At 46.4% G+C, this 13,738-nt stretch overlaps 3 non-coding genes and 1 pseudogene across 3 annotated transcripts; 3 read left to right on the top strand and 1 right to left on the bottom strand.

Annotated features, from left to right (window-relative positions):
* Positions 1-13,738, top strand: part of LOC138242338 (zinc finger protein 850-like) — a 1,462,105-nt pseudogene that overhangs the window by 1,141,323 nt on the left and 307,044 nt on the right.
* trnaf-gaa (transfer RNA phenylalanine (anticodon GAA)) lies at positions 10,673-10,745 on the top strand. The gene has a single exon. It is a non-coding gene; the product is annotated as a tRNA-Phe (tRNA).
* Positions 10,855-10,927, top strand: trnav-aac (transfer RNA valine (anticodon AAC)). The gene has a single exon. It is a non-coding gene; the product is annotated as a tRNA-Val (tRNA).
* Positions 12,315-12,479, bottom strand: LOC138243640 (U1 spliceosomal RNA). The gene has a single exon (XR_011192293.1). It is a non-coding gene; the product is annotated as a U1 spliceosomal RNA (small nuclear RNA).

Genomic DNA, 13,738 nt, shown 5'->3' with positions numbered 1-13,738 from the left:
CCCCAGTATAGTGACGGGGACACTGTACTGTAAACAGGTGCTGTCCTTCGGATGAGATATAAAAGTGAGATCCTGACTCTCTGCAGTCAGTAAAAATCCCAGTGTGCTTCCAATTTCCCATTGGCCTTTACCAATTATGGCCTCCTAATAATCCCCCTCTATCAATTGGCTATATTGCTCTGCTTTCTGGTGCACTATGGCACTATGGATGCTGCACAGTGGTGGTGGAGGGGAGTGTCCAGAAAAGCACTATAATATAAGTGTAAGCAATTAATTAAAACAATGATAAATAACCGCACTGGAAAATATCGGAAAACAATGGCTTATCTCACTATTCGCACCAGGCGCTCGGACACAGACATGGCCGTTCACTAAGGAAATTAATGAAGAAGAGGAGTGATATCACTGCTGCTGGCTGTTTAGTTTAATAATTATTCACGAGGACAACATGGGTCCGTGCATTAACTCCACAAGCAGTTTGAAAGAGCGAAAACAGGGACGTTTCGCGTGTGAGGTGAACGTGATAACCACCGCGCTACGGCAACGACAGTACACCCTACCCCCAGAGCAGGATAGGAGACTCCACATTCTACAGCTCTCTAGCATTAGAGGAGTTCCGACTAGAGAAATGGGGACAATCTTCTCTTCAGGATGTGGAAATATTTTCCCGAGAGTCCCGAGAGCCACACTGCTGAAACCAGGTGTTTTACACACCAGACAGCCCCCAGAACCTTATACAACCTTGCTGTGGTTGTGGCCCCTTTCTTTATTTTTTTTATGAGTTTTTCAATATGGCACCATTAGACAGGCGGTACATGGGGATAGTACATTGTGCTCTTCACGAGTCAATAGCTCTTCAAGCACAACAGCCACAGTGCTGCAACCAGGTGTTTTACACACCAGACAGCTCCCCTAACCTTATACAACCTCGCTTTGAGTTGTTTAACATTTCTTTCAAATCCCTTGGGTTCATCAATCATTTGATCATTTTTCAGCGTGGAATAAACCTATTACTTGTTCCTTGGAGATTACCATCTGCTGATAAGATATGATCGCTATATTGACCATATACAATTTCTTGCATAAGGAATTCATATTTTGCATACAACGATCCCCCCGGAGTCCCAAGTGATTCTGGTTTTGGAAAGCTAAAGGACAATGAGCTTCACGATACCAGGGGGACAGTGGGTGGTCAAGTCTCCCCTAAACAATGGATCTTGTCAGATTATGATGTCAGTGCATTTAATAAATGTTGTTGAACTCTCTTTAGCCCAAATACAGAGGAGCCCAGACCCAGAATGTTACACATACTGACAGAGAGTGATCTCATTATGTGTGTTTGGATTTTAACAACTATTTTTATTGTTTGCTAGAACCAAAACAATCTATGTTAGACATTTTCATCTTCAGCCAAAAATACAAACCTGTGTACGTAGTGTGGTGCAGGTTCTTGTCCCATCCTGCTCTTGGTCCAGGTTGGAGGGTTGCACCGATTCTGAATCTTGTTAGCTGGTATGGATGGGTTTGGGGGTGTTGATACCAGAGTGGTCCAGGAGGGGGATTCAGGTGTCTCGGGGGCATTCTTGTTTTTCTATGAGTTCAGGTTGATTCTGTTGGTTCTGTCATGAATCTCCCTCACGCAGGCAAGCGCTCCCGCATTCCCTCGAGATCTCCCCATACCAAACGTGCACATGTCAATCAGTCCTCTACTTAAACCCTCATCTGTCCCCCGGTCATTGCTCACGATTGAGATTCTCTCCCGGAGCTTACCTACTAACTACGCTTTTGCCTTACTATGACTTCTCCCCTGGACCTCGACCCCGCTTTTCCGACAACTGCTTTAGCCACTCGATTTTGTACCTTCGCCTGTTTTACGCTTTCTCGGATCCTGACCCCAGCCTGTCTCTTCATTTACGCCTCTGCCTACCGACGCAACTTCTACGCCTTCCCGGACTCGGGCCCCTGCCTGTTTACTCCGACTACGCCTGCGTCTCGCGCCAACCCTACCAAGGGCACCGCATTGGATCCCTATCCTCAGCAGTCAGCCCCTGCGTGACAGGTTCTGAGTGTCTTGGTTACATCCGTTTGTGTGTATAGATGAAAAAACTATTGAAGAGCACCCCCACACCCCCCACCCGTCTCGGTGGAAGTTGCCATGTTCAAAAAATCCTAAAAAGATAATTTAAGTTGCACACAACAAAGCATGACTGTGAAAGGTCAGGAGGCCTGCCTAGTGAGCACAACACTTGATTACAGTCAAAAAAAACATTAAAAAATAAAGAAATGTTCCACAACTCAAAGCGAGGTTGTATAAGGTTAGGGGAAATGTCTGGTGTAAAACACCTGGTTGCAGCACTGTGGCTGTTGTGCTTGAAGAGCTATTGACTCATGAATAGCACCCCCCAATCCCCATGTACCGCCTGTCTAATGGTGCCATATTGAAAAACTAAAATTCTTATTAAAAAAATAAATAAAGGGGCCACAACCACAGAAAGGTTGTATAAGGTTAGGGGACCTGTGTGGTGTGTAAAACACTTGGTTTCAGCAGTGTGGGTGCTGTATTTGAAATGCTATTGAGCCATGAAGATGACCCACCTGTCCCAGTGTATTACCTGTAGTGTTATCTTCAGAAACTCATTACAAAATAAAGAAAGGAGCCACAGCCACAGTAAGGTTGTACGAGGTTCTGGGGCCTGTCTGGTGTGTAAAACACTTGGTTTCAGCAGTGTGGGTGCTGTATTTGAAATGCTATTGAGCCATGAAGATGACCCACCTGTCCCAGTGTATTACCTGTAGTGTTATCTTCAGAAACTCATTACAAAATAAAGAAAGGAGCCACAGCCACAGTAAGGTTGTACGAGGTTCTGGGGCCTGTCTGGTGTGTAAAACACTTGGTTTCAGCAGAGTGGGTGCTGTATTTGAAATGCTATTGAGCCATGAAGACGACCCACCTGTCCCAGTGTATTACCTGTAGTGTTATCTTTAAAAAATCATTAAAAATTAAAGAAAGGGGCCACAGCCACAGCAAGGTTATATAAAGTTAGGGGGCCTGTCTGGTGTGTAAAACACTTGGTTTCAACAGTGTGGGTGCTGTATTTGAAATGCTATTGAGCCATGAAGATGACCCACCTATCCCAGTGTATTACCTGTAGTGTTATCTTCAGAAAATCCTAAAAAATATAAAGAAAGGTTCCACAACCCAAAACAAAGCTGGGAAAAGTCAGAGGACCTGCTTAGTGTGCAAAACACTTGCTGCATTGTGGGTGCTGTGGTTTAAATGCTATTGGTTTGTGAACAGAATACCCCTATCCCAGTGCATTGTGCCATATTAAATAAAAGCATGAGAAAGTGTTCTGTGTAAAAAATCGGTTTGAACATCATGGGAGCTGTTTTTAATAAGCTGCTGAGAAAAGAATATTTTAATCTTCCTGCTGTCAGTAGTATTGTCAATATAGTTGACCCTTACCTGAATGAAAACAGGACGTAAAGGAAGGGTTTCAGAAATCAAACAAAGCTTTATTCCCGTGCTTACAGTCTGGGTAATGGGAGACTGCGCTGTTCTGCTTCCTATGGTCATATACGGGTTTTTCGCATGAAGCCGTATTGAACAGTATTTCTCGCGTTGTGAACGTGTGCACACAGCGGTCCTCCGGGTTCCAGTTCGTGCGTAATTACGCATCGATGAAAAACCGGAGGTTTAAAAAAAGATAATTAGCTCACTGATAGTTTGATGTAAAGGCTGTGGAAATATCCACAAGTCGTGGTCTTTAAAATGCATTTGGTTTGACGGCGTTCTGTGCTTCCATTGCGAAGATATGGACAAAAGAATATTCGTGCATGGTCAAAAAAATGTCATAAAATCGAAAAAGTAAAGGCTGAGAAAGCATCCACAATGTATTTTATACACAAAACAAGCATTCTCGCAACTCTAAGAGGTTTCGTGAAAGCGCTACAGGCGTGCCAAAATCGTTTTCGAACTTCGAGCTAACTTTACCCCGGTTTGTAACAATGGCAAAAAACAAATGGGCTATTTGAGTATTTACTTTTTTTTTCCAACAGCCTAAACATTCATTCAGATCTGTGCATGTGATGTCATACATTTTACTGCCCTTGTGTGTTTAACCCTTGTCGAACGGGTTGTAAAAGTATCTTCCCTGAGTGCTGGCTCACTGAAAAAAAGGCTACAGGAGCTCCGTAAATAAGTTGTTGTGTGTGTGCTGCCCAAGAACTTTCTCTTGGTTATTGCCTCACGAACCCCACGTTCGCTACAGCGCATCGTGGAGCAAAACAGGCTGGCTGTGATAAATTAGCCAACAGTTTGATACGTTTGCCTATTTGATAGTTGTAGTGTTTGAGCGAAAAGGATTAAGCAAAGAGACCGAAAACTTACAGTTTTCACAAGAAAGGGGAGCATGACTATTTTTTGTACTTTCGCATTCAAATCTGCAATGCTAGCGCCTACGCGAAAAAGGAAAATATAGAACCACATTTATAAATTGCACACAAAACGTATGATGTGGACTTTCCTGCTAAAAGTCAGTGACAGAAAAGAAAAGTTGAAATAAATTAAATTACAAATTCAACTAGCAGCAGTCGGGTTTCACGAGGTCTAGTACAAGAGGTAAAGCAAGCAATCATCGCGTCGTCCCGTGTGAGCCGCGTCCTGGCTAAACAGAAAAACTCAGCCAGGAAGAAATTTAAAAAGCGTTGCCAATGTTAACATTAAGGTAGGATATTCTTTTTTCTAAAATGGGGAAAATTAATTGTTCACTGTAGCATGAGTCACTTGCTTTTATTTGCTGTCATTTTAGTGATGGGTATCGTTATTGTACCGATGTGCCCACAGTCTGTTTTTCCTATATTAGAGCTTCAGATTCACACTGGTACAGTAGATCGCGCTGGACTGGCAAATGAAGAAGTAGATTAAAAAAAGTTGGGCACCCCTGCATTAAAAGACACGTTAAAACAGCACAGCAACATTATAGCACTTCAAAAGTATCGGGATTTAACTATATAAACTGGGCTATGAAAACAAGCGAAGAGTTCTCACTCGACAGGATATAAAGCACCTAAACATACCGGGGATTGAACCGGGATCTCTTACATGCGCTCTAGCACTGAGCAAAGTCGCGCTTCTGCGGAGCTATTTAAGCAGTCAACAGCCTTGTGCGAATTTTAGTTCACTGCAATTTACCCAACGTGTTTTCTAGAGCTTTCAGCTGCAGTTCATTAATATACAGAAATGTAAATGGTTTAAACACGAGCCAAGCCCAGTCGAAACTACACTCTTCTGACCTGAAGTCAGACGCGTTATCCAGCAGCCATATCGCCCTGCAACTCACAACTGGCAACCCACTAAAGCTAAGCAGGTGTGAGCCTGGTCAGTACCTGGATGGGAGACCTCCTGGGAAAAAACTAAGGTTGCTGCTGGAAGAGGTGTTAGTGGGGCCAGCAGGGGGCGCTCACCCTGTGGTCCATGTGGGTCCTAATGCCCCAGTATAGTGACGGGGACACTATACTGTAAACAGGCGCCGTCCTTCGGATGAGACGTAAAACTGAGGTCCTGACTCTCTGTGGTCATTAAAAATCCCAGGGCGCTTCTCGAAAAGAGTAGGGGTGTAACCCCGGTGTCCTGGCCAAATTTCCCCCCTGGCCTTTACCCCATCATGGCCTCCTAATGATCCCCCTCTATGAATTGGCAACATTGCTCTGCTCTCCTCCCCACTGATAGCTGATGTGTGGTGAGCGTTCTGGCGCACTATGGCTGCCGTCGCATCATCCAGGTGGATGCTGCACATTGGTGGTGGTGGAGGGGAGTCCCCATTACCTGTAAAGCGCTTTGAGTGGAGTGTCCAGAAAAGCGCTATATAAGTGTAAGCAATTATTATTATAATTATTAATTATTAACGTGATACCGGAGTCAACAAGCATACTTTTAGAATTTGATTAATAGGGAATATAATATGGAATCGCGTATCTAAAGAATATAATAACGGTATGATTATATAAGCAATTATTATTATTATTATCCATTACGTCACTGGCCCGGGTCTGACAGTGCTCAATTGCACCATAGTGACCTCAGCGCCACTACTAGTGATACATCAGCCTGGTCCAAAATTTCTAGGTGAAAAAACAACACGTTTTCTATATTTGTCATTTTAAAAAAATAACCTCTTAAAAAAAAAACAAAGGGTTTGTGTGTCGTGCTATTTTCGATTCATTTCGAATGCAAAGAAAAGCCGTTTTCTTCCAAGAAATCATAAATTTGCCGCATCCTCCATACTATACTTCTCTCTTGTAGTAGTAAAGCATTTTGATTTAAACCGAACAATATATTGTAACGCCGTCGCCTGGTGGTGAGGAGGAAGCGCCCCTAGGCGCTCGTAGTACCGCTGGGCATGCTGGGAGTGGTAGCCGGGAAGAGTCTGAGGTTCAGCACGATGACCAGCGGCTGACCCTACCTGTGTAAATAATGTCCTAGTAATTCTAGTGCCCTGTGTAGTCCTGTAAAAGTAGAGTGTGTTGTTAGGTAATTACCACCCTAAATGTGTATACGTGTTCGTCAGTCTCCTCTTGTGTGTGTATATCCTGCGTTTGGTTTTGTGTTAATGCTTGTTTGTTAATCGCGTCTTCACTCGTCCTTTGTTCTGAAAAGAACCTGCAAATGCTACAGTATTTACTTTATAAACACCAGTATTGACACTTTGATCAGTATATTTATTATTAGTAGCCAGTCTTATAAATTTACAATTTAGATTAAGTCTGGTAACAGTTTTACAGTTAATTTAAATCATCAGACCACTAATGGAACTGAGAGCTGGGTGGAAATAAAACCAGGATACACATTTTAACCTCCAGGATCAGGAGTCTGATCCTCCTGGCTTCTTTACTCTGAAGATTCGTGTAAAACTCTTAAAAGAGCTTATTTCAGGGACTCGTGCTTGTCCTCTACTGCTCCACACGGGTACGCTTTGTAACGCAATAATCTGCGATGTAAACTTTTTTTTTCTGTTTAATGAATTTTATTCCTAGGTTTGTCGCTCTCCTTCTCCAACTGTGATGATTCGCTTCTCTTCACAGTCCGGTGTGTTTTTTTTTGGGGGGGGGAGATTTTATATCTGTAAGAAAAGCCCCCCGGGCTCCGGACAGGAGTCTCCTCCAGCTCTGCTTTGTCAGAAAGACCGCTGTGACGTCACAGACACCAGCCAGAGCGCCGGGATCAGAGAGCGAGAACGTGGAAGGCGCGAGGAGCGCACAGAGGAGAATTATTGATCACTTATGTATCGACAACCAATTTATTCAACTGAAGGACCATAGAATAATCGATTAACTTCACTGATTGGTGAGTACTGATTCTTTTCTTGACCCTGTTTAAATATCTAGAAAACAGTCAATAAAGACTGTATCGATCAATTACCATAGTGCGTTTAGTGTTAATAATGTTCAATCCGAAATTAAACAATGATTATTCATATTATTATTTAGGTAACTCTATCCTAGAGCTAGAAAATTATATTCCAAGTTGATAAATGTATGTAAGTAACAGTTTAAATGCATTTTTTCCAGTGTTTATAAATCATAAGTATGGTAACCACGGCAACAGCCGGCACGTCACTGTATGTGTCTAGGTGTCTCGCATTCGTCACAGAGAGTGTATGTGACGTCACGGGCAGCAACTAATACTACTACTAGTGTATTCATTTTAACATTAGTGAGAGTACAACTGGTAGTTTTAATGGTAGTGTTCATAAAGTGTGAGTATTAATAACAAAGCGCTTGTTTGTTAATCGCGTCTCCACTCGTCCTTTGTTCTGAAAAGAACCTGTAAATGCCACAATATTCTTTACTCAGCAGCTTATTAAAAACAGCTCCCGTGATGTTCAAACCGATTTTTTACACAGAACACTGACACAGCTTTGCGTTCTGAATCTCTTTTTCTCGTGCGTTTATTTAATGTGGCACAATGCACTGGGATAAGGGTATTCTGTTCACAAACCAATAGCATTTAAACCACAGCACCCACAATGCTGTAAGTAAGTGTTTTGCACACTAAGCAGAGAGCGATGTCTTCCTCGTTAGTATAGTGGCGAGTATCCCCACCTGTCACTCGGGAGACCGGGGTACATCAGGACGGCCACAACGCAAAGTACTGACCCCTATACGATCACGGCGAGTTACCGATACACACGTGACAGGGCGGAAAAGGCTGTGCTCTCTTCGTGTGACATAATTCGGAAAAGTCCTGATGTTGCATTTCAACTGAGCCCCAGTATACATCGACCCTTCGACACTCTGAGTGTCAACTCTCTTGCGTGTTTTCTCATATTTATGTAGTTTCCTTGCATGATGCCTAGAACAGCGGGGTTGTGTGCTCCCATATGGTCTAGCGGTTAGGATTCCTGGTTTCCATCCAGGCGGCCCGGGTTGAAAACTCCATACTCCCGGTATGGGAATGTGTCAGTTTTGCCTCCTGCTTTCCAAAAGATCAGCACCATATGAAGGAGCCGCATTAAAACCACTCGAATGTGCAAAACGCGCGAGAAGAGGGGGAGCTTGTTTCCAACCGAAGACTTCTCGCATGTGAGACGAGCTGATCATCGCTGCAGGAGGAGGGAGGGTTACTCTGGTAGACAGGGCTGACCTTCGGCAATAGGATTTATACTCTCCAAGATGATATTTGCACTTTCTGGAGAGACGATTTTCTCCACTTCAGTAGCCCGATTTTGTCGATTGCGTGGAGAAGGCTGTAGAATGTGGCGCCGCCTTTCCTGCTCCATCCATGACAGGCGTGCTGGTCTCTGGAGAGAGAGCACGGTCAATCAGCGCACTCCAATAAAGGCACTGGAAGCAGCTGAATCGCATTGACGAAGCTCAGCGCTGGGCCGCTGGGCACGTCTTACCATCGTTACCGTAGTGTAGTGGTTATCACATTCGCCTCACACGCGAAAGGTTCCCAGTTCGAAATCGGGCGGAAACAGCCTTCTTTTGTCGCCACGCACAAAAGGGGATTGGGGATTCGCCTAGCGTTGTGATCGAACAGACCCACTCACCTCTTAGTGTGGCGGGATCTGCACAGTGCATGTCGCAGCGCATCCTGCTTTCACTTCAATGCGCGTCCTGATGTACCCCGGTCTTCCGCGTGACAGGTGGGGACAGGTGACAGGTCCTATACTAACGAGGAAGACATCGCTCTCTCCGACCCCCGGCATCGTGTCCCGACCCACCGTGCTGGAAGCCAACGCGTGCTGTGATTCCTTTACGGAGCAGAAATGACAACCGAGGAGCCGAGAGATCATTTCAGCATTTCGCGTCTGATCGGAAAACACAGACGACCAACTCGGAATGACTTGCCTTTGACGCTTATCAAAGCGTTCTTTGTGCATCGAACAGACCCATTCACCTCTTAGTGTGGCGGGATCTGCACAGTGCATGTCGCAGCGCTTCCTGCTTTCACTTCAATGTGCTTCCTGATGTCGAGTCGTGTGCCGTGCGGAGGCTCTGAAAGCGAGAGCAATGAAAAGGTGCACGACGCTGTGAAAGAAAACAGAGAAGTGAAAGGCAGTCCTTTCTCTAAGGAGGTGAAAGAAAACCCCGGTCTCCCGCGTGACAGGCGGGGATACTTGCCACTATACTAACGTGGAAGACATCGCTCTCTCCGACCCCCGGCATTGTGTCCCGACCCACCGTGCTGGAAGCCGACGCGTCCTCTGATTCCTTTATGGAGCAGAAATGACAACCGAGGAGCGGAGAGATCATTTCAGCATTTCGCGTCTGAACGGAAAACACAGACGACCAACTCGGAATGACTTGCCTTTGACGCTTTTCAAAGCCTTCTTTGTGGACGACGACTGCACCGCCTAGCAGATACAAATGGGTTGTACAACTTTGAACTAGCAAATGGAAGAGGGCTAAGCCCCCTCTCTTTTAGCCCAGGTTCGATCTGTCTCCCAGAATCACCAGGGCGAACGCACACACACACACACCCGTGCCGTTGAAGTGCTCTGCTTCATTTCTAAGGGCAACTCAACATTCACTCCTACCCCGAGTGCAGAAAAGACAGCGCCCGCAGCAACAACAGCTCAGGTCTCTGCACAGGAGCTAAGCTGCCCCCATCTCCTCTGCTCTGCGGCTCCTGCGGAGTGGAGTCCTTCCTGGAGCCGTGTTTGCAGGCGGCGGCTCCCCGCGCCCTGTCTGTGCGTCGTGTCCAAGAGCTCCTTGGAGGAAGAGAGAGCGCTCCCACTCGGGGGCTTTTCCACGGTCTGTGTGAGGAGGGGCGGGTGTGTCAAGTAGCTTATCGAGCGGAAGCCTGGGGCGGCGGAGAGCTGTGATCGTGCAGACCTTGAGGTGTCACCTCTTTGTCTGCTTTCCTGCCCCCCCTCCGCCCAAGCTCTGCTCCAAAGTAGCCCGGCAACCCCTCACACCTGCACGTGTCACAACCTAAGGTGTGGTCATGAGACACCCATGGGGTGTCGTTCTGTTCTTGCTAATTGTTTCCTGCCCGTCGCAGGCAGGAGTCCATGCGAGGAAGATGCGCTGGACAGAGCTCAGAGGGCGCACCTGGGTGGCTTTCCTTCAGAGTGACGTTCCTGCAACACTCTCCCGCTACTCTTGGTGCGCTCATGCCGCAACACAGGAAGGCTGGAGCAGGTGGCTGTGGGCTCTGCGCACCGCCAAAATAGCTCAGTTGGGAGAGCGTTAGACTGAAGATCTAAAGGTCCCTGGTTTGATCCCGGGTTTTGGTATTTTGTTTCATCGCGCCCTTTGTTCCTCTCTCCAGCGCACCCTGCCTAAAGTGACGCGTCCCTTTCTCAGCCCGAAACGCAAGCAAGACACCAGCAGCGGTCCCTGCAGGTTTCCGTAGTGTAGCGGCTATCACGTTCGCCTAACACGCGAAAGGTCCCCGGTTCGAGACCGGGTGGAAGCAGGCTCGTTTTGCACGCTCCTGTACTTCACAGAGGTCTTGAACGACCGGTCATTTGTTCCCAATGTATTTCCGGTGCCTTCGTGCACTCTTGTACCAAACGCACGTTCCTTCTGTATGTGGAGCCGATCATTTGCAATTGGGCTGTGCCGACAGACCAGGACGAGCTCTGTCGGCTCAAAAGCAGCGCAGGACCTGCAAGAACAACAGAAAGATTAGCATCCAGCGGGGGCCTCTTAGTGAGCCCAAGATCTCATCAAGAATCGGCTCCAGCAACAGGGCTGGGCGCATTGTTCCATTCTCCGACCACTCTCGGTGTAAACAAGTCCCTCCTGGTCTCTGCTTGAAATGCACTTTCCTGCGTTTGCTTTGTTGTAACTGGCTTCCCCTGCATGGGCGAATGTGAAGAAGATCCTTAGTAAGTCATTGAAGAAAACCAAGAAGAGGTCGGAGTGGCCTCTGTCGTTCATCAACGATCCAGTCAGGCAGTACTCCTCCTATTCTGCCAGTATGCGGATTCGAACCGGGGTTGTTGCGGCCACAACACAAATTCTGAGCACTATACGATCACAGCGAGTTACCGAGACATACACAGCCAGTAGGAAAGGATGTACTCTCTTTGTGTGACACTAGTCGGAAAAGTCCTGACGCTGCATTTCAACTGAGCCCTAGTATACATCAACCCTTCGACACTCTGAGTGCCAACTCTCTTGTGTGTTTTCTCCATCAAGCAGGTCATGAAGGCAGCAATTACAGTTTGCTTACATGACGCACGCACAACATGGCTGTATGCTCCCATATGGTCTAGCGGTTACGATACCTGATCTTCACCCAGGTGGCCTGGTTTCAGCTCCTTGTATGAGAACGTGTCAGTTTTGCCTCCTGCTTTCCAAAGATCAGCACCATGTTTTACGCCTCCCCCAAATATCGAAGCTGCCTCTAAATCTGCAAATGAAGATGAGTCGATAAACCACTTGTTTTTCGTATAACTATACATATATTCATTTATTACTGATTTCATTCATTGAGCACGGATACAATAGAGGTACAGCCATTCACTGTTTGACATGTCTGCACTGGTACAGAACCTAGCAATCAGAAAACGGGTGAAACTGTCTTGAGAATTAGCATACAGTACCGAGGCCCCCATGACCAAATAAAGGCTAACCTCGATAATCAGCCTAAATAATGCAGACAACAGCAAAACGACTGACTTTGAAAAGGGAATGAATGTCCGGAAGGAGTAGTGTAACCAGCTTGAAATGCTTCTCCGGACTTCTAACTAAAAGAAACCGGGAACCAGCAGTGGCATCGACTCCTTTCGAACTGGGATCCTATCGCAGCTCGTGGTGTCCTAACTCTCCCGTATCTGATATTGGACCAAGCACATCAGGAGAGAGCGCGAACGCAGTCCCCCACTACCAGAAATTATGCAGTCGAGATTCCCATATTTGGGGAATTCGCAGGGGTCAGCACAGCCGGAGTGCAATGGCCGAGCCTCGCCCTGGGTGAATCGATTTTTTAAGAACTTTATTTTCTTTTCACAAAAAAATACAGGACATCACAAATTAGAAAGCTTTACATTAATATACATACTTAAAACAGTATATATAATCACATCTCATTACATTTTGACACGGTACCAGTTATATAGCAACAATTTATTTTTTTCTGGTGCAAATCACATTCTTTACTTAAACATGATAATGTTTTTCACAGTTTCTTGAGATATTGACCTATGCTCTCAATTTCCCACAGATTTTCTGCTTCCTCCCTCCCTTCTCTCCACAGATCTCTGAGGTAATAGTTCTCTCGGGTGATGAACAGGGCCAGGCTACCTGCTGCCTTGACTGGGACCTCGATGCCTTTGAACAGCCCCATGTTCCTCACTCTCCACAGGGCGTCTTTCCCACTGTTCACCACGGCCCAGATCCTGTCAAACACGTCAGGAGGACGTTTGACAGGAGAGATGCCGTTGTAGCGGCAATGCTTGTTAATAAGACAGAATTAGGCAGTGGTATTCTGTCCTAAATGAGGCCCCATCTCACCCTCCATCTTTGTGGTGCAGCCACAGAGAAAGTATTCATGCAGGTTGATTTAAGATGTTTTCTTTTGATAATGGACAGCTCCCAGATGGGGATGCACTTAGCTTAGCCTGGCTATCATGATCAATGGTCATCCATTGGTGCCTATCTGTCTAGGGAGTGCCGAATGGACATCTGGACTGCATTCCTAAGTGTCAAGAGTAAGTGAGTCATATCTCACCTTGACCAACCAATCAGGGACTGGCAGGGCGTGGTAATACCACGTGGGTCTCTAATGCCTGCCAAACTCTCAACCAATCAGCACACATCTATGTCTTGGTCAAAAAGGGAGCGCAAGCTCAGATCGGGGCTCTCCTTGGCCATTTTCGCGCATCCTCAGAGACAATCACGTGACAACTGCTGTTGTCTGCAAAGGGACTTGGACATTGTTCTAAGCCCGAGGCCGAGGATCCCATACGTACTCAGAATTCTACCAACGTGAATGATCCGCTTGATCAACGGCAGCCTACAGTTGGACCCTCGTCGACAACCTGAATAGCTTATTCAGAAGCAGCGCTGGACCAGGAACGAACCAGCTTCTTCCCAGGCAAAAGAGTGACTTGTGAGGACTCGCGGTCACACTCTGTGCATAGAGACTTTCTACTAGCCAGCTGGACTGCTGGTAGATCTCCTCGGAGCAATGACTGCCCTGCGCGCCGCAGTCAGATTCCTCCGCCCGTCCTACTCCGAGCTGTACCTCAACTGGTTGGCCGGTAGCCAGAGAACGCCA

This window comes from Lepisosteus oculatus, chromosome 14, assembly GCF_040954835.1.
Source record: "Lepisosteus oculatus isolate fLepOcu1 chromosome 14, fLepOcu1.hap2, whole genome shotgun sequence".
Lineage (NCBI taxonomy): Eukaryota > Metazoa > Chordata > Actinopteri > Semionotiformes > Lepisosteidae > Lepisosteus > Lepisosteus oculatus.
Note: the sequence above shows the minus strand (reverse complement) of the source record. Positions and strands in the feature narration are given on the sequence as shown.